Here is a 26022-nt window from a genome sequence, read left to right as displayed (position 1 = left end):
TTTCACCCCTCCCTCCCTTGGTATTCTACCCATCAAACCTGTCCGCTTTGTCCCTCTCCTCTTTTTTGTCCCACCACCTGTTCCTCCTTTTCTACACCTGCAATATCATAAAACAGCTATGTAAACTCATTTTCTTTCCATGCCCTTTTCTGTTAGCTTGCACACAGCTGGAGTGTCTCCAGTTGCATCTTCATGCCATTAATGTCCTTAACACGTTCCAGATCCAGTATCTGTTCCACCCATTGGGCGGCAAATGTTGTCGGCCAGTAACTGTTTTCTAAGTTCCTCAAGTGGGTCCTTGGTGGCTTACAAATCCAAATCCCCCATTGAGCCTGCATTCAGATTTCAGGATGTTTTGTGCTAATTAGAGACATTTGTTTTCTCGAAGTTTAATAGTTTAAAAATGTCAGTATGTCAAGTACCTCATATACAAATGGTTAGAAAGAAACTTCTAACCATTGAATTGAAAATATGGAATGAAACCAGAGCAAGCAATTTTTGCACCACTAGAGGGCCAAACTGATAATCCAACTCTAATCAAACAACAACCTCTATTGGTTGAACTGCTGAGACTTTCACTACTTTCAAGAAGCAGCTGAAGACACACCTCTTCAGCAAAAATGTAACAATTTTCTTCTTTTATTCTCTGCTCTGGCTTGCTTCCTAATCGAACTTTCTAAAAATCTGGCATTGTTTACTACGCTCCTGGTTTTAAGCATCTCAGACACTGAATACACACACAGGGCAGACAGGTGGAAGCATAAATAACAGTAGCGATAGACAGATGAAATGGCATTAAGATGGAGGTGCAAAAACAAAGTTTAAAGGAAAGGGAAGTCCAGGATTGAGTCTTTCCCACAAAATCACTTGCGCTGGTATATGAAGCATGCTACACTAACGCTCCAAATCTAGCACCTAAGTCATAGACATATAATTCACTGCAGCCAAGAATCAGCATTTATGAATGATTGAATTGTGTGCGACTGTTGGAATGTACCTCAATGCAAGCAAGTATCTCTAAACACTCTGATAGTCCGATCTCAAGTGAGTGAGTCTTGCATATTCAGACTTCAGACAATCAGCATTAAGTAGGGTCCACAATACCGTTTATTCTGGACAAGCACCACCTGATTACAGAGGAAAAGACTGCTTGATGTGTTTTTTTCTGCATTATTTATACTGGGAATTGGCAATTCCTCCAACAAGCAAAGAAAAAGCTGAATATTCAGTTATGCTCAAGCACATCTCATTTATTTGCTACTGAAGGTCTCATATTACATATTTGGACAACCCAGTGTCAAAATTCAGTGCATAACTTGCCCTGCACATCAAACCATGTGGCTCGTTGAGGAGTGTGCAATTACTTTTCTAAGCAATCAGACTTACCATTTTCACCTGGCAGGCAATGCAATAGAAAATAAAAACCCTATAAACTTGCAATCAAGAAATAATCTGAGAAAAACCAAGAGGAGAAGACCTAGGCCTGGTTTTTTATGTCCCAGTTAAGACCACCACAGAATACCCTAGTAACCACCTATAACGCCAATGCCATCGTTTTTCCTTTCAAAAATATTGAAAATCTAATTTAATCTAAATCTAAATTTAATTCTAATTACTATTTAGTTACTGACTCTACAGTTACTGACATTTATAGACATGAGACATTGTATAATCTCTTTTACCAGCCTTTGATTCCTTGTGGGAACAGAATCATAGTGGTGGTTTACTATGCATCAGTGCACATTTTCAAAGATTTTGTCCACACACACACAAACACACACACACACACACACACACACACACACACACACACACACACACACACACACACACACACACACACACACACACACACACACACACACACACACACACACACACACACACACACACACACACACACACAGCTTCCTCATGAACTGTGTGAATGTTTATGAATGAGAGCTGCTCTAGGGTGTGTACAGGATTTGCCAAAATGGCTATGTGGTGCACATTTGTCTCATTTGGTGTGTGCCAGTGTTTACACAACCTCATAAATAAAGACGGCCAGCCGGAAGTGCTCAGCATAGATGCGCCTGACCTATTTCACCAGCTAACTGTGCCATTATGAGCCAGGTGTTATCTTTAGCCTTATTGATGCCAGTGTGTGTGGTATTGATGCTGAGGAGATGGTGGTAAGCCCAAAAAAAGTGCAGAATCTCTGTCACAGCCAGCTGTCTGATACATATCAGCACCGGCTACATCAAGAAGACCACATACATAGTGCGCATCAGATAAACCAACTGTGTTTATCTAAACTAGACACACTCCATTTGTTTTTGACAAACAATATACACAAATGTATTACAGTCCTTAAGCACAGTGTGAGAAAGATATTCAAATAAAAACCAAAGACACAGCACTATTATAATACTGTGAAAGACTTTTTTCTGATGCTCAAGGTCAGGAACGTGATGTGGGCTTCTGGATCATAGACCAGCTATCAAACTACAATCTAGTTTAGCAAATGTTTTTAGATGTTTCTCTCTAGATAACGACCTAAAGCGCCTTAAATTAACTTTATTCATCTGCTCATAGAAAAAAATTGTGCCATTTTGAACGGATTACTTCTGAATCAGCCTTTTGAACCAGTGATGCTTACTTTGAGACCCAGCAAACATGCATGTTTGAGGCACAAACACTGCAGCGTCTGGACGTACCCATGGGGAATGTGACATCGGGGCCTGACTATAGCAGCTGGGCTCCAGGCAGCGTTGACAGGTTAAAACAGTGCCACAGTGGTTTCCCCAGACATTTAAGAGTTGCCCTGGTGGCAAAGACAAGGCCAGATTCAGGTCACTGAACTAGACAGACACACTACAATGGTATTATTATATATAATGGTACTACAACTCCTCTGGCATAACTAAAACCCCCAAAAGACTGACAGTTGAGTTTAACAGCTACTGAATAGGGTTACTGCTGAATAAAATTGTTTTCTCTCATGTAAAAGCCGCCATAAGATTGATAAGCTATTAGTTGATAGGGTTGATAGGCTATTCAGTAATAACCCCATTCAGTAGCTATTAAAATCAACTGTCAGTCTTTTGTGGTTTTTAGTTATTCCAAAAGAAATAAAGAATTGGGAGTCCCTTAATGAAGGGCCCTTCCAAAAAGCTACTAGCAAAATGTACATAGATAGATGGTCACTTTGAAATCTTAAACCCTTAATTATATATCCAAGGACTATCACTGGACAATGTTACTCACAGGTTGTATAGGATACTTCTTCATAGGATACAACCTGAAATAAGCAGGGCTTTGTGATGCTTATTTTCATATGGAATTTGCCCAGGTGTGTTAGTCACAATGCATTCTTGGATGCCTTATACATGAAGAATGCATGTTATTTTGGCCTAAATCTAAGGCAGCATCAACTAACTACAATGAGAGAGAGAGAGAGAGAGGGAGAGATAAAGGTAGCACAAAGAATGCCAAAAAAGTCAAAAGTATCACAAAGTATGCCAAATACTTTTTTTAGACTAAATACAAATACATGCTTATGCAATCTAACAAACAAGTGTTCTCCAAGAAATATGAAGGAATGTGCAAACAAATCAGTGAATACTGAATTAAGTGTTTGCACAGTCTGTACAAACACACACACACACATCCATTCAAACTAAACCAAATTCCTCTGCAGTGTGAGGTGTTGGGTTCAGTACAGTACAGCAGCATAAGATAGTTAGGCAGCAAAACAACACAACATGTGAGGACATGTAGTACGATGCATTACTGATCAGTTATTTATTCAAAACACAATTCCTAAAGTTACAATCCCCCTGGAAAAACCAGATGTTAGGTGTCTTTCTCAAGGGCACAAGGGGTTTAACCCTTCTACATACCAGTTCATGTCACATATGTCACACATTCATTTCAGCCAATCAGATCTGCTCATCAACCATTTCCAAAGGTCTGTTGGACTGTTGTTCCCCCACCCCCCCGAAGAGGAAAGACATGACTGTGAGTCGTCTAAAGAGCTTGTGGTGGTTTTCTCCTTTAAATAGAGCATGACATCAGCTTTGGGCAGGTCAGCTGTCTGCCTGAGCAAAACAAATGTGTCTAAACAATGCCACATCTGGAGATGGAGAAGGGTGATTTGAGAGAGGGAGAGTGAGTGAAGAAATAGTATGGAAAAGAAAAAAGGGGGAGGGAGAGAAAGTAGAGTAGGAATGTGGCGGAAGAGAGTGGAAATGAAAAAAGGGGAAGCAGCCAGCTGTTTTGGACAAGTGCCAGAGTGTCTGGGGATGTGCGACGCTCTAATTTACGGGAGATTCCCTCAAACGGGCCTTTCTGAATGTTTAAACCCTCAGCCATGTGTCTGAGAGAAAGAAATAGCATCTTGTCTACCTCACTCTCTTAGTCACCATTAAAACACTGCAAACACTAACACACACACACACGCACAACTAAATGACCTCAAATGGTTCTGATTTTGACATCCCACTCTCGTTACTTTACTTCAAAACTACCCCCATCTACTTACACTTCATTTATCTGTCTAAATAAATAATTTAATCCGAACCTAATCTTCTATACATTTGAATCTGTTTTCAAACAAAACAAAACAGACTTTTTGAAGCATAACCTGACATCATGAGTTGCTAGCAGGTTTTACATGGATCCTAGGGCATTGCTAGATGGATGCAAGTGGTTACTTACTGGCCCAAAAGAGTTCACCTCCAAACCTAGATATGGCTCAAGTCCATTTTCAGTCTATATTTATGGGATTCTTTCAACTTTTTAATTGTCTGCCAGGTAAAACTGAATGGTTAGAAAAGAAATGGAATGCTCTTTTTCACAAGGTACACAATTTCAAGTTTTATTTTAACGCAATAAATTATTGCATGAATTATTAGAAAAATATGTAAAATTTGAGGATTATTCAAATCCTTAACTCTAAATATAAAGATTAGTAAGTATAATGCCTTAAAAAACACTACTAATTGATTTAAAATTAGTCATTAAGCTGACACATTTTCTGTTTTTATTTCTGCTAGAGTTTTTATTTCTGCTAGAGGTTATATGTGTTCATATGAAACTGCAAGTGAATGTAGGCACGTTTCTGTGTGTGTGTGTGTGTGTGCGTGCGTGTGTGTCCGTGTGTGTGTGTGTGTGAAAAAGACAGAGATCTTTGTTCTTTTATGTGTGCTTTCCTTTATGTGCGTGTATAATTGTTGGTAAGTGTACTAAACATAAATGACCTGCAAACGTACCAGCAATCTTTGGCATAATTGAGCGAAACTAAGTAGTACCTCAACTTTCACACTTCCACACACAAACACCGTTAGCAAGAGGCCAAATCCCAAAACTGTCATTTCATCATGTGCACACTACTCTAAACACACGTCCCTGATTACGATGACCTGTTAAACATTTGGAAAGCAGATTTTCCCCAGTGCTTTTCTGCAATGTAGCCATGCACTGCCATATATCCTCTGTCACAACAAATATGTTTGCCAAAATCATCTACAAAACAAAATACACTTAATAGGCCTCTATCAGGATTCAGTTAACTTCCAAGTAATACATCATGCTTCATCAGGACATTAAAAATGCACTGTATCTCTGACAGTTGTCCATACTTAAGATTCTGAAGTATAAGTGGATTCCACCACCAAGAATATTGAAATATTTTGCCCACTTTACCAACTATCAACATCAACAAGTCTGCAGCACATAAGGTGCAGGAGTTATATTGGTAAGTTTACTTTCAAATCCCTAACCGTAAATATGAGCAATCATAATGATAATAATGCTTGTCTGCATGACACAAAACAAATCTGCAAACTGTTTCTTAGGAAGGTTTGCTAATCACATTCAATCAAGACTCAAGGTTTTATAGGGCTCACCATTTGGGTTAATAGAGGATAAAATACTATTAGAGCCTAATGTTTTCCAAATTCTAATAGGGCACATGCTATTTTTATGTGATTTAAGGGAATGATGCACTGGTAACTGCTGATCTCCTGAGCAGTTAAAGTTAAGGGCTCTGCTGTTGATTCCATTACAGCTCCAAGTTTGTATGTGTGTGAATGTGTTTGTATGTGTTTGCACGTGCGCACATGCGATGGCTTCAGGAATCCCCACTGGAAAGGGTAAGAGTTACACACCATCAGGCATTGGTCAAAAGGTCAGAAAGGATTTTTACGCACTCCCCCCACCCCCATCCATAGACACCCGGTAACAGTGTTAACAAGGAATGTGTGAAACAAACAATCATATGCACCAGGAATACAAGGGGGAACAACACTGTTGCACACGAGACCCCTTCTTGTTTTGTTTGGGAAAACAGATTTCTACAAAACTGAACTTCAGGTGGTAAAATGGGAATGGGAGACAAAGAACCTCTGTTGGATGTAGCCCAAGAGACTGCTTGGCATTTTGCAGTTAAGATACCGCAAATCCCATATAAGCCTGTGCAAGACGTTGGACTGTGTCTGGACAGGCTGGACTGACTCTGGGATATTCTGCACTTCATTGGCCTGGCCTTTGGGGCCATTGGGAAGTCGTAAGTACTTGATGGTGTGGATGGGCGGATTGACTCCAGAAAGAGTTAACTATGGTTTTTACTGGTATCTAGGGGAGCTTAGTAACCAAATACCACTTCCTGTGCTGCGCCGTCCAGGACAGCAACTTCTTGATTAAGATACATTATCCAGACTACAGTGAGATGCTCTCAGCTGCTGTCAGTAAGACAGTTAGACAGGCGACACTGAGACAGGAAGAACCAGCTATGGTTGATGCTTTCATTCTGCATCTCTTGGTTCTTATGTCCTTTTACCTCTCTAAATGCTTGACTCTGCATCACTGTGTGCTTGAGTCCTTCTGTCACTGCTTATGTATGTCCCTGCCTATATGTCCTTGTGTCTTTCAAGTTAGACTACCAAAACATACCAGCCAAACATTACCATGAAACTTTCCCTCTTTCTCTCCACCTCCACTGCCAGCTCTGGAAAGTTCATTTGTGACAGTAGGTCCGTCTCCTTCGCTCAGCACGTGTTTTTTCAATTAGCCGAGGCTCCTTTACACTATTCAGAAGAACATTTGGGAAACCATAATTCTCATGGCCCTGCACAAAAACTAATGGAAACTCACTTAAGATTTTTCCGGGGGAGGTTTCAAAAAGAGCCATTACCCCAAGAGGGGAGCGAGGGGGTTGTTGTATTCATCCCAGGGCTGAAGGAATGAATTGGCCAGAAGATTAGACAGACGAACGGATGGGTGGAGTGATAGACAGATGGAGATGACAGAGAAGTCAGACATGCCTTTTTGAGGTAAAAAGAAGAGGATAGACAGATGGACGAAGAGATACTCAAGACAGAGGTGAGTGGAGGGGGTGAACGAGTGCACGGATGGAGAGATTTTCCTCAGAATGCGGATGAAAGCTGGCCGGTCCGGATCTGGAGTGGGCCGCAGGGAGAAGGGACATGTCCAGAGGACTCAGATCAAAGGAGAGAGGCGGCTGAGAGACAGATGACGGACTGTCCCCTCCCATCCATCCCTGAGTCTCTATTTACACAGATGAGTATGAAAAGCCTACAGCAAGATTCTGGCCATCAGCACAGCAAATAAACACACACACACACACACACACACACACACACACACACACACACACACACACACACACACACACTCATATAAACATGCTAAAGCAAATTCATTCACACACACCTGATGGCATATCTATACTCACAAATGTTTGTGTGTGCACGTGTGTATACTCACAGACAATCAGACTAATATATAATCTCTCACCCTATATACCAAGTACACACATACCTAAAATACATACACCATATATACATTTGCGTAGTCTACACTTTAAATGAGCGAAAACTTCTCAATACAAACTTATAATAATCCGCAAAGTCAATATAGTGTGGCTATTTTTATAGATCTTGACATATAACAGACAAACTGACAGTCTTAAGGAAAAGAGTTTAAAAGTCTTTCTAAAAGTGCATATTTTGAGTGTACATATCTATGTGTGTGTTATGTGTCAGTGTGTCAGGACACAGACCCCCCATGCTGACAGACAGATGGCCAGACAGCCAGACAGACAAATGCCTACTTTCAATAATAACATTCACATTTAGCATTACAATGACAGCAGTGGCTCTTACCTACATGCTTGTGAAGTCTGGGGAAGTGAGAGGTTCATATCTGCAGCTGCAGTTCCTGTGCTGCACGTTTAGACCCAGAGGAGAGAGATAGATAGAGAGAGAGAGAAAGAAAGAAAGAGAGAGAGTGCAACGGAGCAGCGCAGCCCCCAGTCCCGGCACTCCAATTCTACGTTCTGAGGATGAAAAGAGAAGTCTTCATTACCAGCTGGAGACCACGCCTCCACCTCTCCCCTCTTCCCTCCCCGCCGCTTCCCTCTCCCTCCCAGCCAGTAGCAGGACGCAAAGTTTGTCCCAGCCAAGAGAAGGCTAGTGATCTGCCAAAGCAAACCTTCAACCACAAGCGACTGCCAGTACAGTGAGAGAGAAGGCTATGACAGATCTAGTCGAAGGGAGCACAATAAGGGGGCTCGATGCACTTTTTGATCAGTGTTGTTGAACTCATTTTAATTAAGGCTTGCTGTAGGAAACGGGACATCAAACGGATTGTCGGTTTATGGGAAGGCACGGCTCGGAGTGCATACACATTTGCACGTGGGCCAAGGTCCCCTTCCATGCAACAAAAAAGAGGATATTTTGCATTACTTATGAGTCAACTTTGAGTTTCCCGTCTCCTTCTTGTCATCTGTCTCTTGCTTTGCGTCGCTGCCAAAGCGAATGTTATCCATGGCAGTCAAGAAAATCACTCTTTTTAGGAGAGCTGCATGCCGTCTGTAATTATAAGTGGGGTTGGGCATGAAGTCTGCCTACAATCCCGGCTCCAATGCCACAACACACACACACACACACAAACACACATACACGCCCTAATGGGAGCACGAGCCAAACCAGGCCAGTGTGCTCACACTCCTCCACTCTGAGGCACAGCATGACAGTTCAGACTATATTTTTAGCATATCCAAAACCTTTTGTATTCATACTAAAATTTTCATGGGAGAAATTATGTTTGCCTTAAAAAAACAACAAAAAAAACAACAATCAATGACAGCATTCATAGCAACCTGAAAAAAAAAAAATTTAATACTGTTTTCCCAAAAACACAAGACGTTCCTTTTCCCACTTATTTCTGTGTGCATGTATTACAGAGCTATATTAAAGTGGGTGTTTAAACTTCTAGGATTATCCTAATTAAGTTACCATTATGTAAATGAAGTCTGGGGTTGAAATGAAAGCAAATGTTCTGCTACCGCGCTGCAGCTGTGCCTGCAAAATGCCCTTTTTATCCTAAATGCATGCAACTGTTTGTTTGCATTGCTGTCGTGGAAACGAAAATCAAATCGTATAACTTTTATGAACAAAAGCGAGACATTAATTCAGAGCCAATATGAAGGGAGAGATATAATTATGATTTATGTTGTGTTTTATTATCTGAAAGATTTATCAGTTTTCTGTTTATAGTTGTGGCTGTGAAACACATACAGTGAAGTTTAAATGAGAAGAACAAGAGCCAGAGTGGCAGGCAGTTGAAATTTGTCAAGAGAATACAACAACTTAATGTAATTTCACTAATTTAATTAAAAAATAAGAAATGTGGGAGGATGAAAGGAATAGGGAAGAAAAATTAACTAAGCTTTACAATAAAAATTGTTCTTAAAAGACAAGGTTTAAAGTGGAATACTATCTCATGACTATACTTAAGCAAGAATACTGCATCCAATTCCTCTTCTCACCACAAGAGGACACCTTGAGCAGCTTGTGCATCTATAATCCTGCAGGAAAGTCTTGCAGTCAAATGGGTTTGCATCGCAAGTTACAGAATTGGCAGTGAAATATAAAACAAATCGAATAAACAAGATTAAAGATGTGACTAACAAACCATCTCTCCCACTCCGTCTTGGCCCAAATAAAGGCTACGGATTCTTTACACATTAAAACAATTTTAATGAAAACCCTATGTAGACATTTATGTCTCAAACATAAACATAATAACGTCTTAAATGTAAGTGATTCAGCACTGCAAAACAATTCTTCCAAGGTTTGTTAATCTGGTCATCAAATTAATAGCATTGATTTTGGTGGAATCTGCCTTCTTGAGTATAATATTATGTTAACTGATGAGAGATGGAGTGATGGTAAGTTTTTCTCAAACATACAAATGCAGACAGTAACTCTAGTGGTTGATTTATGCAGTTATAAACTGTGATTGAGGGGAATTGTGACATTTTCCCTCTAACGCCACTGACTTTTAAGAGAATGATGATTTGACCATGTGTGCTGCATGACTCATGCTAGGTCAGTAGCAGTGTGCATGTGTGTACAGTGTGTAATAGAAAAAACTAAGTACGAAAGTCCAGCAAGGCTCACGTGTGACAAATATCCAATCATTTGGAGTCGCTACAAATTGCAGCTGTTTTATCTGCATCTAGGCCAGGTCTTCTAAGTGTATGAGTCATGTGACTGATTTCCTGTGTGTTATTCAGGAAGGTGTGTCTGTTAAAGTGCATATAAACAGATAATAGTGAGTTATGGATGGTGCTAGAGGCATTTAGAGGTTAGACTGTTACGATAGTCTGTTTGGATGAGCTATGCCCTGAGGAAAGCCGTAACCAAGCTGTCGATTTGAGGGATTTCACAGTCAAAAGGGCCACTGGCCAAGTAGAGAAGGAATGGCCAATTTCACTGAGTAATCCCATTTCTGAACTCTGAGGGGATGTGTACTCTCGCAAGGATGCTCAACAAGTGCGATAAGGCATATTAAGTGTGAAAAATTTAGGGAGTTGCATCAAAACAAACAGATTTAAAATTGTCGTTTAGTTGACACTTTTATGCATATAACCAAGTACAGTCACAAACTGGAGTTAGGTTGAACTTATAAACATATAGTTACCAGCCATGAGTATTAACCGCTAGTCTTCACCAAGACTAGTTATTAGCTTAAAATAAGTAAGGGATAAAGGGCTGCACTTATTTGACCTGGTCTTGACTGCAGAGAACTCCAACCGCAACTTGACTTGCAACTAAATATAGTGAAAATTGCTGTGCATCACATCACAGAGAACTAGCAAAGCTGCATCACCAACGCTGAATACTGAGGGCCATATTTGAGAAAATTTGGCATATTCTCTGCAAAGGGACAAAAATGTTTTAAATACTGAAGCCAAGCACACAATGTACAATTTTTACAGTTCTCTACCACTGTTGCTTGTAAGACTGTACAATATAATTCTAGTGAGATCTCTGGTAAAAGTCGTGGCACATTAAGGGTCTTTTATGTCAGACTGTACGATACACACAAGGCCTAAAATTAACACTCGCCAAGTGCCAAATGCGAGTAAAAATCGGCGTTGGCGAGTATATGTAACAGTGTCAGTCGACAGTTGGCAGGTAAATTTTTTTTACGAATTATAACAATGCAATGTATTGAGAACAACAGCCACTTTTTAAAGGGGTCCTATTATGCTTTTTTTTTACAAAGTCTTGATTTTGTTTTGGGGGTGTACTAGAACAGGCTCTCATACTTTTCACATATTTTACATTATTACAACACCTCTCTCCCCAGTCTTGCATGAACAGCCCGAATAGTTCCTGTATCAAATGAAGGCCAGCCTTCTGAAATATGAAATGTGCTGTGATTGGTTAGCTGGGCCAGTGTGTGTTCTGATTGGCAGCACTCGGCGCCTGGTCGGGAAATGTCATACCTCTTTCTAGGGGTGTAACAATTAATTTGTTTTATCGATGCATCGATTACAAACCCTGACGATGCATATGCATCAATCTTGAAACATGGATTTTTTTAATCGTGAATCGCCGATTTCGGACATTATCACTTTAAAACGCTAAGAATCGAGTGATCCAATGCTTTCAAAATATATACACATTAAAGAGTAACTAAACCCTAAACCAACTTTTTTTAGTTAATGATCTGTAAGAATGGGGCTTTATTAGTGCTGTTCATTGATTCGAGTAACTTTTTTGACATTTGAGTATAAAGTGTTTTAATTCTACAATATATGGTGTAAAAACGTCTGAGTGCTGCCCTCTTCAGGTTGAATGGTGGCTACTGCAATTGATTTTTCCTATTGGATGTTTGGGGTGGTACGTGACGTAAGCGGTGGCAGGTGACGTATGCAGTTTCCAGCTCACCACGCCCTTGGTACGAGCTACCACGCCCCTTGGCAGTATAAAACCATCTTGTTCCGTCAAAATCACTGTAGCAGCTGCTTCGCTAGCATCGTCGGAAGCCGATCGCGATGCGGGAGTTAGGACCGCAGTTTGAGCCAGCGGCTCGAATTGATATGGCTCAGGCCCTGGCCCTGTGTCCACAGACACCTCGACATCCTCCACTTCAGGTGAAGATGGGGGAGAAAAGTCCTCTACTTCAAATGAACGCTCTGTTGCAAAGCTACTTGCATCACTACAGTCACTCTCCATTTTAGCGACTCTGACGCTGTCAATCAATCCGTTACTGCGGGTCTCAGGTTCACGCCCCACCCTCGCTTCGTCCCCTCTATCTCCGCTGTGCTCTGCCCACTTTTCAGCATTTTTCAAATATTGCCAGTGGGTGGAGTCAGGCTCTGACCAGGGGTTTAGTTACCCTTTAAATTACTACAAGCACAGATTAATGGAGACCTTGAACAGTGTTCGTGCCCTCATATCTCTCCTTCACATGCTCAACTATTTACCGCCTGTGGCTTTGACTGTCACAGGATTGCGCTTGTGCTCCGTTCGGCTCACTGACACATTTTTTGAGCAGCTGATGTGTGATCTCTCCTTATGACTCATGGCCAGTAATGCTAAAGTAAAGTAGTTTTAATTTTTTTTTAGTTTTTCAGTGGCTCTTGGTCATACCGACAATATACCTGAGCAGTCGAAAGCTGCGTATTTATTGCATGGACGGAGCAAAAAGTGTCTAAAGCATAAGCACAGTTCCACTGAATGATAAATGTGTTTTAACAATGTCGCTCAACGAATGTATGATGGAAACTGTTAAAATAACCACAGCATTAACAACAACTTTGAAATAAGAGCGCAAGGTTTATCTGATAATCAGATGCATGAAAGTAGCGTTTGTTGCCATAGTAAACAGACATCGGGCATGTTTTCTTTCAGAATCATCATTCACAGAGGGAGAGGAAAAGTTAAATACTATAGCATTTTATTCTATGAAAATGACATGTTTTCGCACGGAAAGAGAATTGATCTCACGCTCGTAGAACTTAAGACGTGCCAGGCTGTATCTGCAGCTAAACTGAATAAAAAGCAGAATGAACTGATGAAACGTTAATAATAATAATAAACACAATAAATAAAATGTATGAATAATGCAGTGCTAATTGGCATATTTATTACAGTACAGAAACTATAAAGTATATTTTCTACCTTATTCTATGCAGAAAATAAAATAAATAAAACAATCATAAAATTGCCATTAGGAAAAAATGATAGATTACAAATGATTGATTATTGTCCAGCATTGTACTTGATTTCTTATAGCAAAATCAAAATAATAGATAAGAAAATAATTTGTTGTAAAATAAAGGTTGATAGTAATTGTTTTATTGTCATTTTGTATATTGTTATTTTATTTTTTTTTTTTGTTTTTTTTGTTATTTTGTTTACGCCCCTGGTGTGACAAAATGTTATCCTATACATAATACTTGAAAAGCTCTTTTTTAAAATCTTTGCTTAAATAAATTTTTATGTATACCATGTCATCCCATAGCATCATTAAACTAGCATCTTACAGTGGACACAGGTGTTTTGTTTTTTTTCTAACCTATGGTTCTGTAACCATAAAGTCTGCTGTGTAATTTGCCCCCTGACTAAGCATTTAAAGAATTTAGGGGAAGCGTTTAAATAATCCTGTGAATGTACTTAAAGAATGCAGAATAAAATCAAATTTAATCATGAATCAAATCGAATCGTTCTAAATTTGCAAAAATCGCTCTTGAATTGAATCGAAAACCTATGAATCGTGAATTGAATCGAATCACTGTCTACCCAAAGATTCACAGTGATAACACCTGTTGCCTTTAATAGTACAGCTCAACCAGGTCTCGTCCCATTCTTTGGTATTTGTGATATCACAAATACCGGAAAATATGTGTTGTAGTCCAAACGAGTCGTTCATTGTAGTTTTTGAAAAGTGATTTCTGTTAAATAAAATATTAAAGGGATAGTTCACCCAAAAATCAAAATTATGTCATTAATGACTCACCCTCATGTCGTTCCAAACCTGTGAGACCTCCGTTCATCTTCGGAACACAGTATAAGATATTTTAGATTTAGTCCGAGAGCTTTCTGTCCCTCCATTGAGAATGTATGTACGGTATACTGTCCACGTCCAGAAAGGTAATAAAAACATCTTCAAAGTAGTCCATGTGACATCAGAGGGTCCGTTAGAACTGAAATGAATTACTCCGGGATATTGATTTATTTGAACTCAGAGGGAGTGTCAGCCATGTTAAAAAAGTTAACAGTTTAAGTCATTTGTGGATTAATGCTTATTGTTGACGCGAACCGTTTCAAACGATTCAGTTCGATTTGGTGAACTGGTTCAAGAAGATCCGGTTACATCGAGTGATTCGTTCGTGAACCGGATGTGCTGTGATCGCGCTCATAACAAACCCGGGAGAGAAGTCAATGCTGAATAAAGTCGTAGTTTTTGATATTTTTGGACCAAAATGTATTTTCGATGCTTCAAAAAATTCTAACGGACCCTCTGATGTCACATGGACTACTTTGAAGATGTTTTTATTACCTTTCTGGACGTGGACAGTATACCGTACATACATTCTCAATGGAGGGACAGAAAGCTCTCGGACTAAATCTAAAATATCTTATACTGTGTTCCGAAGATGAACGGAAGTCTCACGGGTTTGGAACGACATGAGGGTGAGTCATTAATGACATAATTTTGATTTTTGGGTGAACTATCCCTTTAAAATCATCTTGTTTACTCGCTCACAGAAAACAATAGATTGATTTAAATTTTCTAAGACACTTTTTGTTACGAAAGGGCATATGCGAGTAGGCGTGATTGACCATGAATATTTGTGTGATTCACACCTGAGAAGACAAAGGCCCGCATAATGAGCCTTTCAGTCAGGTATGTGACCAAGAGGGAAGAGTTACAATAAACAATGTGAGGACAAAATAAATGTATATATTTTTATGTTTGTAGTTTATTTAGAATATATTTAATTATCCCACAAAATATCTTGAGATTCACTTGCGAGTGCAGTTAAACAGTTTATTAGGAACAATCAAAGCTGACATTCAAAGCTGAATTTTTAGCATCATTACTCCAGTCACACGATCCTTCAGAAATCATTCTAATATTCTGATTTGCTACTCAAAAAAAAAAAAAAACATTTGTTATTATTATATATATTTTTTGGATTTATTGAAAGAACAGCATAGTTTGTAACATGATTATTGTATTTATCATCACTTGTGTGCTAAATAAAAGTTTTAATTTCTATATATACTGACTCCCAGCTTTTGAATGTTATAGTGTATATTGTTACACTTGGAGTAAGTGTAATGATGCTGAAAATTTAGCTTTGATCACAGGAATAAATAAAATTTTAAAATATATTCAAATAGAAAGCAGTTATTTAAAATAGTAAAAATATTTCACAATATTACTGCTTTAGCAAATGCAACTTTCTGTATTTTGGATCAAATAAATGCAGGCTTGGTCAGCAGAAGAGAATTCTTTACAAAAACATTAAAAAATCTTACTGTTCAAAAGTTTTGACTGGTATTGTGTCATGTTGAAATATATAAATGAACATCACATACCTGGCACATACCTCATATTACTTTTATATCGTATTGCTGTCTAGGTTATTTGTTAGAACATAAACAAAAAAATCCTGGCATCGTGAAACATTGAGATGATGTAAATGAAACTTCATAATGTTTCACTTGATTATACATTTAGTCAGGAATTAAATTTTGGAAAAAGTCTAAATAGTAAAATGTGTACAAGTTTTATGTTGATTATTAATTTTGTATTGATTTTAATTTTGGCTTACTCATGTTTATGATCTCTGCTGGTTTAAGCCACTTCATTCTTCTTTCTGAGGTAATCCAAATCTTATTCCTCTCAGCACATCTTCTTGAGGTGAATTATGTACCGGTATTATTCCTCTCGGCGCGAAGCGGACAGTAAAATAAAATAAAAAACTTGAAGTTGAGTATCGGTGTTTTTTTTTTTGTGTTGTGTGGGTTTACACGCCGCGAGCTTCATGTAGACAATTGTAATATCAATAGCGCGCTCTGCGTGTGGGCGTGGTGGCCTTAGATATAATGAAGGGAGACGTGAAAGACTGGACATTGCGTTGTTTTCATATGGATTGCTTTATCACAGAATATTTGTTTTCGATAAGACTTGCTTAGTTTGAAAGTATACATGCCAAGCTTTCTATAGATATCTCTCTCATGTCTCTTTGTTGAGTATTTGCTGAGTTACAGTTCATTTTAATTACGTGTTTCTAAATGAAGATCACGCAGAACCAAGGCGGCAGACAACGCACCCTGTTTGTTATCTTTATTTTATAAATGCACAAAGTTTTGTTGTTATGTGTGTATACAAATAAAAGTAGACCCTTTACAGATTCGATTGATGTATTGCTCTTATCTGTACGATCAAAACTGAAAGTGTAATTTAAGTTATTTTCGGGGTTATCAAGAGAAGATGCCACAAAATGCGAATCCGCGTTAATCTACTCCAGAGGGTTAAAGAGATTACCTGTTTCTGAGGTAAGCAAATAAAAAAATCTTTTCCAATCATTGTGGTTAGCTGTTTGACTAGAGCGAATCAAATAATAGCATACATACGGGCTGATAAGGTCAGAGCAGTGTGATGGCTAGCTTGTCCCTAGACATGGTTCTAATAACATTTACCTGAGAAGATATTGCTGCTTTATTTCGGAAGATTAACTTTTCCATTCTTTATTCTTCATAACCTGGCAACATGTCTACACTGGCCACGGGTGGCCGCAACGTGACAAAAAAATAGAACACATTATGATCAGTGATGTTGTCTACACTGGATATGTCGTGGTGAGACACAACACAAATCCCGACAGCAAACTGCTGCCACATTCTATTTATGACGTACTGACACAAAGTTCACTTTTTTTTTTTTAACAGTCTCTTTGTCATGTCCGGTGTAGACACTGTGTAAGAATGTGGCAACACATACCTGGGGTTACGCCGGAACGGAAGCATGATAAGCAAACATCAGAACGTCATGACGGAAAACTGCCTTTTTGAAAAAAGACTTTCATGGCTGGTAAAAGAAAAATTCATGTCACCAGCCACTGGCAAGGATGGCAAAAAGTTAGTTTAGGCCTTGGATACACATGCCAAGACTTTGGTCCCAGTTGTCCGGTTGAATCTTGTTGGAGCAGTCACACTGCAAACTGTATGAAAATGAAAATTAGCCCATAAATTACTCACCCTCAAGTCATCCTAGGTGTATATGACTTTCTTCTTTCAGACGAATCCAGTCTGAGTTATATTAAAAATTGTCTTTGATCTTTCAAGCTGTTTAATGCCACTCAGCGGGTGTTGCAGTGCAACTTCCAAAAGAAGTTAAATAAAAAGCGCGCATCCATAAAAAAACTTGAGTCTTGAGTCTTGAGAAAACCAACGTTTGTTAACAGGAGCAAAGGAAGCAAAGTTTTCTTACTTTAGCAAAGGAAAACTAGTCTCCTCTTGGCTTATATAGAAATCCTCTGACATTCTTCCTTACAAATCCTCGTGTAGTACTTCTAATTAGTGACCGCTGTTTTGTTTTGATCTCTCCCCTGCACTTCAGCTTTCGTCACTTCTGAGTGGCGCATGCGCAAAGCCGACCTCATATGTCATCCATCCGGAACTGCTTCCATTTACAACAGTGAGCGCAAGCTAGATTAAATTGATCGTTACGTTTTAAATATGGTTATTTTTCTTACAAAACCACATCAATTCGCTGCAGGAGGCCTTTGTTCACTGATATTTGGCCACCAAATAAATATGATCTAGGTTGTCAGTAGCCTCAAATCGATGCAAGTTGTAACCAGTACAACGTCAGGAGAAAAGAATCTCTCTCAGCAGGCCATTACTCGCTGCACGAATGACTTTAATGGGACAGTCATGACATCATCAGAGACACCCTGATGTGAGAGAAAGATTACGAGTACGACCAGTCAAGATCTTCTGCAGATACCAGTCTGGAGTCTCAGATACACAGTAAGACTTTGCTGGCAGATATTCTTTGAAATTCCTATATAATCTACAGTTCAAAATGGGGCTTCACAAGTATAAGAACCGGTGAGGCCATCTTGACAGTATAACACTGGCTGCCTTATACAAAAGCTTGTATAAATGAGACTCTAAAGACCTAGTGTCACAACATCCAAGATCTCTCAAAACTCTATTGTCCATAACATGACCAACGCCAACAGGACTACACCAAGTTCCAAGAACAAATTTTGGATGACAAACAATTTGAAACAAAAAATAAAAACTACAATGTGCAGAACTCAGACACACTTTTAAAATTTAAGCCAAAATGAACAACTTTTCATGCATTTGGTAAATGTGACTCTTACACAACAATAATTACTCTCTGCACTCAGAGATGAACAGCTGTTTTGGTATCCAAAGGAACAAACTGTCTGCCCGACCCTTACTCAACTTTGTTAAACATGTTATGGTGGGTTGCCATGGTCTCAGGGAGTTGCCCCCTGCCTCAAATACTTGCCAGCCTGACATAATTGGGTCTGATGGAGTAGTCCTGGTGCCTGGCTGGAGATTCAAACTAATTAATTGTCTTGCAGTGTAATTACCTAAACATCTCACCACATCTCCTCCCATCCCTCTAGGGAACTTACCCTTGAGGTCCATCCAACCTCACACAGCTGCCTGCGCCAGTAACATCAAGTGTGTTTGAGTTTAATTTTTGATGCCAGCACCCCACACATGGACTTGCTAGCAGGATCACTCAATACTCCCTCCATCTCCAGCTACCAAACCCCCACAAATAGAGTGAATAGCAAATGGCCCGACGAATTTATTCATACAATGAACTCTAAATAAACCCCAAATTCAATTATTTTATCACCAATGTCTTTTCTTCTTAAACTAGCTATAATAAAAATGTAAAATACTCCACTCCACTTACGATTTTTTTGAGTTTGAGTTATAACTTTTTTTATCACATAAATTAGCTTGCTTGACCAACCATTAAAGTGCCTACTTTATTTTCTTTTGTTAAACAGAATGACAATCTCTGAAATCTACAAGAAAAACTACAATCTTATTTTTCTTTCCTAAGATTTTTAAGAATACAGTACCTTCACAATAAATTATACACACATGCCCCATTTAATCCAAATGAATAAACAAGGGAAAGTGAAGCCAATTCATTATTGACATTCTAGAGGCCCATGTGTAGGTGTGTCGGAGCGAAAAAAATTAGCAAGGAAGTTGGAAAAGAGAATGATTCTGTGCATTTACTGTAGATACTAACCCTCAAATTCCACATTCATCTCCAGCTAAAGTTTGAAAAGATAAAACAAACAGTCCTCATGCAGCACAATTATACAATACCTGGACTTTCTTTAGAAACATTTACGTTTTTTAATGAAAACATACAAAGAAATGAAGAGCTGACATAACATAGGATTCATGGATTATGCAGCTGAATTGTAGGTTCAATAATTCTGCACAATTTATTGATGGCAGTTGACCACATTTTATTTTCTCACATTAATAGAAGTTTCAGTTTAATGTCACTTTTGCTCAAAGGTTACACATTCAAGTGGAAAACCAGGACCTCTAATACACAGTAATGATTTGGTTTGACCGGTGCCAAAAATGCCCAGCTTGTTTTGGCAAGAGCTGATGCAAACCAAATGCATTTTAACATTATTGGTACAGTCCAAGTAAAATCAGTATTAAAGTTAATAAGCCATGCATTTTGCTTTATTAGAGAGATTACTCTGGATTTTCATTTATTACAGTATGAGAGAATATAAACCACTGGACTTCTTGACATGCATCATTTAAATTTCACCAGGGCATTTCCATTAACAACAGTACAGTGTTTTCTGGGGTCATTTACATGTTAGCATATCGTACAGAGTTGGTGAGATTGAGAGAGAGAAAGAGAGTTAGGGAAGGGTGTTGAGTCAACATTACCCCCTCTAAAAGAGCCCATTCATGACAGACCATCTTGCATTCTGCTGCTATTTACAACAGTGCAGGGTTTCTTTTAACTCCTGTCTTCACTGGCGTTTTCACAGTAACCTCACCCCACAGCAAACTCGCTCCAGAGCACTTGACACACACACACACGGCACTATTTCCATACAGGATCAGTTTAGTCTCAGCAGTGTGGATATTAGACTTAACCAAACCATAATGTCAATAATGCTGAGAGGAGACAGACACACTTTCTTCACTACCCATAATTCCATCACATTATTGGAAAATTTTCACTCATGCGTGACTCGAAGCAGATTCTGAACACTTTCAATAAAGCTTGCATATTTATTGCATTATAAAGGTGTTCATAGTGAAAAGACATTGTGGTCTGTTATAATACTCATCTATTTATGACTACAACCTTGGAGATTAAAATTCATTTTTATACGAATAGTTAGGCAAGTTGGTCACAGCTTGGAACCGTGAATTGCTAATGGCTAGTGCTTATCAGCGGCCTGGCCTATCAGGGACATTCTCATTCCAGAGAGCATTTGATTGGTTGACAATTTGGACACACCCATGAGTGCATAGTGAGTCTTCTTTTTTAATGCATATGTGTTAAAAAACATTTTTGTCCATTTTTAGAACTCTAATCCACATAAAGTTACAAAAGCCTAATTTTGATTTAAGAAAACATTTCTAATGCATTAGTCCAATGTCCTCATTGCCCCCCTTCATATGCAAAATAAAACTGATATTTATTGAAAACTGGATCTAATTTATTAATGCAATTCCGAAGGCTATTTCATATTTCCAATTTCCAAAAAGGCATCAAGGTACAGCAATATCAACAGAGCATGCAGGTCAAGCATTGTAAAACAACATTCAAAGTTGAACATTTCAACTTTAACCTAGTTTTCTGCTGTGCTTTGACCTTTATGCAGTAAATTATGAAAATGTTAATTTTTGGGTGAACTATTCCCTATTAAGTGAACTGGATTGTCAGTGACAGGGGATTGTCGGTCTGTGACATTATTGCATTGCTAGATGGGAATCTGTTTGGACGTGCACAAGTACAGAACACATCCATACATTTTTTCTCTTTACTAACTATCCGTGACAATAAATACGATCAGCGATGGATTCTTAAACTCAGCCTCATTTAATGGAGTCTAGGCTGAGTCATCAGTATAAAACTATTACTACTTGAGATTTCAGGATAATTTTAAATAGTTGGGTTCTTATTTTGGGCTTGTAACAGCTGCTAATCTTAGCTCTGTAAACTGCAGATGTGTGCGTGTGGCCTAAACATGCAAAGAGAAAGAATGGGATTTGGGAGCAAACAAGCCAGAAGCGTGTTAACCATTGGATCCGTTTCAAGACTTTTTGGATTTATTAGAGCCCACGGAAATAATAGACACACAGTAGGTCTTTGAGTACCACCACACCCACTGCAGTCAAATCAAGAGTGCCTTTACAAGAGGGGGAAAAAAATCTGTATGACAGACAAGTACATAAACACACCCAAATATATATTCACAAAAAATGTATTGAGGCAACTGGCATCACAAGTCAGCGGGTGAAAAGAAATAGGATTGAGTTTATGGACAAGACAACTGATATGCATCAAGAATACATATGTTCACAATTTAATTTAATATGTTTTTTTTTTTTTTTTGTGAACTTGCTCCAAGTGTGGTCGATGTTATGTACTGTATGTATACACTGTGACATCACACCTGGTGATTGACAGATTTATTGTGACATCATCAAACAGGCATCATGCCTCCCAAAATCCACACAAACCATATAGATATGAACTTACAAAACTCATACAGGATGTGTATGAACTCACACACACCGCCTCCAGAAGGTCTGTGTGTGGGTATGTGGTAACAATGGTCTGTGGGTTACTGCCGGCAGCTTTACCTCGTCATCCACATAAACCTTTAATATGAGACCTTTAAGCTGCAATCCGGCATCTGAAGTCACTGCACCCTGTAATTGACCTTAAAATACTTTCTGAAGAGGTCGGAGGCAATGTCATTGGCCAAAGGCCCATGCAGTGGCTGCCCTGCCAAAGCCCAGAGGAGCCTGGGAAGGCATCGGAGAGTATATTTAGTGCCCTGTCTTTTGAATGGGAACAAGAGACGTACAAAAAATGCCAGTTTATGCATAAAACCGCTCGTGTTCTCTTGGAATTGTCCCATATGGAGACACGCTTTCGTTTTTCCCAGGGTGCACCACGTCTGTAGAATGAAATTCATCAAACGTGGCCTTGAGTTATCATAAGTCAAGCCTTCATTTCAATAGAAGACTATTCATTTCTCACGGGCACTGGAGGCAAAGGAAAGGTCAGTTCGAGTCTCATATCTCTTTCGTGGCATGTGTGAACGCGACACCTCATATTTGAGAAAGACAAAAAGGTCTTTAACTTTCCATTGAGCAAGAAAGGCCTTCAACCACACCTTAAATTCCACAGCTTCTCTGTCAAGCTGTTATATTATTCTCCATTACATAATTTGTGGAACAGCTTATGGATTTAAAATTGGAAGTCCCTTGTAAAAGTAGTATTTAATAACCGGGTGAATCTCACGAAAACTTGTCACTAAAGCAGGCCTGGGTCAAATTTCACCCCCAAATTAAATAACTGAAGAAATCAGTCAAGTAAAGTATATACATAGATTTTTTTGAAGCCTTTTATGGCCCTACAGGAAAGACTTTTTTTTTCAGGCACTAGTCAATTTTTAAGATTTTGGGCCAATAACTTTCCTAAGTTTTTTAGACTTTTGGAAAAATAACGTTCAAGATAGATAATTAAGTGTTCATTTTATTGCACTTGATCTATTTAAGTCAATAGATTTTAATTACAACACACATCTTTAAAGGCTGTTTTCTCAAAACGAGTTTTTTCCTCATGTACTGAGCAAGAAATCTCCATTTCAGTAGCACTTAAATCTTTACAGTTTTATTCTTATCTATACTCTAAAGGCTATTACAGAAGTGTTCGTTCTGATTATTTTAAATGTATAATTATTATTTTTTATTTACCTGATTTATATAATATTTTATTTCTTAAAAAAATGGTTATTTTTTTGTGATAAAAGGATATACAGTATTTAATATCCTATCTGTAAAAAACAAATTGTGATATGCCAACAAAAAGAAAATATTTTTAACCTGGCTTCATCCAATGTTCTGATTTTTTGAAATGCATGCAAATTACTGCATATTTTATTAGATTATGCCATAGATAATGTCATCTCATTACATAATGCAACTGTTTAATTTAATACATATTTTATAATTATAATTACCTTTATTTAACCTAGGAAAAGACTCACTTAGATTAAAATCTCTTTTCCAGGATTTTCCTGGCCAAGATAGGCAGCCAAGTTTGATAATGCAATACATATGTGAATAAATATCATTATAGTCCTTGTAGTACTTCCTTTAATTTATGGTAATTTAATAAATAACTGCATTTATTTATTTTATTACAGTAATGTGAATGAATGAATGAATGAAGGAAAGAAAGAATGAATGGTTAAATGCATGAATGAATGAAGGAAAGAATGAATGAATGAATGACTTTGGAATGAAATATGAATTTTTTTGTGTGATTCACCCAACTTTCAGATGTCATAATAAATAACTGATGTCTTGTGTAATTGCTAAGTTCCCTCATAACAAGGATGCCCTCATTTGACTGGGTTATAATTACGCCTCAAGCGGGACAACAGGAAGAGTGATGACAGATATGATTTACTTGTAAAGAACTTTCTGAAATCATCTGGAAAAGGCCCAAGTAAGACTACACTATAGGCCGCGTGAAATGACAACAATCTTCTTTGACTTTGATTCTTTCCAAAGAGGGGAAAAATTCAAGAACATCCCAAAGCAGTGCTGCAGGTTTTCCACGCTCCCCGGCGACAGTTTAAGCGGACCGGCACATCCTTGCCCAGATGGGCCGAATACAGCTGTCTGCCCATCCTTAAAGGACACAGAGTTCAACTCTATAATTTGGTTCAGATGAGGTAAAGCAATATTTCTAGATTAATACAAGCCATATTCCTGTAAAAACTATTCCCCTTTTTTCTCCCCTCTTCCCTGTTTTTTTCCTCTTCTCCCCCTTCATCTTACATGTCCAAAGACTTTCTTTGGCTCAGGATGAAAGGGAGGAGAATGATTGCGACCAAAAGAGAGAGAAAGAGAGATGAACACTGGTCTTTTTGAAGGTTACACAACACATCCTGTTCACCACCATTACGGCTCTCTTCAAAATACTCTAACTGTGATTATGCTAAAATCTCAGCTGACAGCTCACATCATGTCATCGTGCATCAACGTTAAGCAGCTTAAACGCAGTCATGTTTTACACCTTATCACTTTGCAATGCATCCTTGTGCGGTTATCACACAAGGAACCCATTAACTGCACTAACAAGTTCGGTTAGGAGACTCGTATGCCCTTTTCTTAGCTTAAAAACACATGGATAGTTCACCAAAAAAGTTCAATTCTATCATTATTTAAAGTAATAACCCTAAAGTTGTCCCAAACCCATTTGACATTCTTTCTACAGTGGAACACAATAGAAGACAGAGACTGTCAAGCTTCATAAAAGCACTGAATCATTTAGACTGGACTTGTGAACAACAGATTCAGTGAATCAATCGAGTTGCCTCAAAAGAATCGTTTGCTAACAACTCAGACATTGCATCCAATGTTTATTTTGACTGAAAAACTCCTTTAAAAAAAGTATACTATTTATTTCATTACTTCTAATCGTATGAGAATTAGATTTCAAATTGATGAAATTTTCATCATTTCATTATTATTGATAATTTTTTACACATACAGTGATGGTGTAACTGATTCCTCAAACATAATTTCAACAGACTTTTCCTCACATTGTAACTTGCGGTTAACTTGTTTACCATTGAATTTAGAGGCAGATGCCATTGCTGTAGTTCATAAAGAACTATTTGTTGTTGTTTCTCTTACATTGGCACGTAATGAAAGCATGAATGCGAGCAGTGTTGAGAATCAATTGGCTAAAGTGAAGTAATAATTGAATCCATTGCTTGACACGATCCATCCTGACTGATACCGCACGTGACGTTTTCTCAGACTGTGTGTCCAATAAATCTGATGAGGTATTGAAAGGACAAAAGAGACAGAATATGCCACATCAATCATTTTTGAGAACATCAGCTTGACTGAGCCTTGGCTTAACGATTTTGTCCCCTGAGTCCCCTGATCCCACTCGTTCCTTAAAAAAAATTGTCCTTTGTTTTCAACGGCAAAAAATAACAGCAGTCAGGTTTGGAACGATTTGAGGGTGAGGAAATAATAACAGAATTTTGGCATTTTTGGGGTGATTCACTCCATAAATGGTGGTTTAGGTTCATTTTGTACCTGTGAGAACAAAAGTTTGTTTAATGTTCCACATTAAATAGCCTCAAAAAATGCATTTTGAAATGTCTGCACCATGTTGAGCGAACTGGCGAGAGCGTCTTTTCTTCTGCCCCGTCAGCACGGTTTCAGGCCAGACCCCGAGCTGTCCATCCATCTGCCCGTGATAAACCAATGTAACACGAATTTTCCAATTGCCCTTCATATTTTCACTGGTGCTCCATCAACTCATAGCATATTTTTTCTGGATCCGTCCTCTGCTCGCGGACCCCATAGCAGGGCTGTGACGTCAGGTTTG

The 26022-nt window shown here is 38.5% G+C and overlaps 1 protein-coding gene across 3 annotated transcripts in view; it reads right to left on the bottom strand.

Moving 5' to 3' along the window:
• LOC122142432 (zinc finger protein 469-like) overlaps positions 1 to 26022 on the bottom strand; it is a 294747-nt gene that overhangs the window by 39742 nt on the left and 228983 nt on the right. For 2 of the 3 annotated variants that reach the window (XM_042753099.1, XM_042753100.1), the window contains one exon: positions 8169 to 8341. The gene's annotated coding sequence lies outside the window, so the exon portion shown is untranslated. The remainder of the gene's footprint in view (positions 1 to 8168; positions 8342 to 26022) is intronic. The other variant, XM_042753103.1, reaches the window with a different exon arrangement.

The sequence above is a fragment of the Cyprinus carpio genome, chromosome B25 (genome assembly GCF_018340385.1).
Source record: "Cyprinus carpio isolate SPL01 chromosome B25, ASM1834038v1, whole genome shotgun sequence".
NCBI lineage: Eukaryota > Metazoa > Chordata > Actinopteri > Cypriniformes > Cyprinidae > Cyprinus > Cyprinus carpio.
The sequence above is the reverse complement of the archived record's forward strand: the minus strand, read 5'-3'. Positions and strand labels throughout refer to the sequence as shown.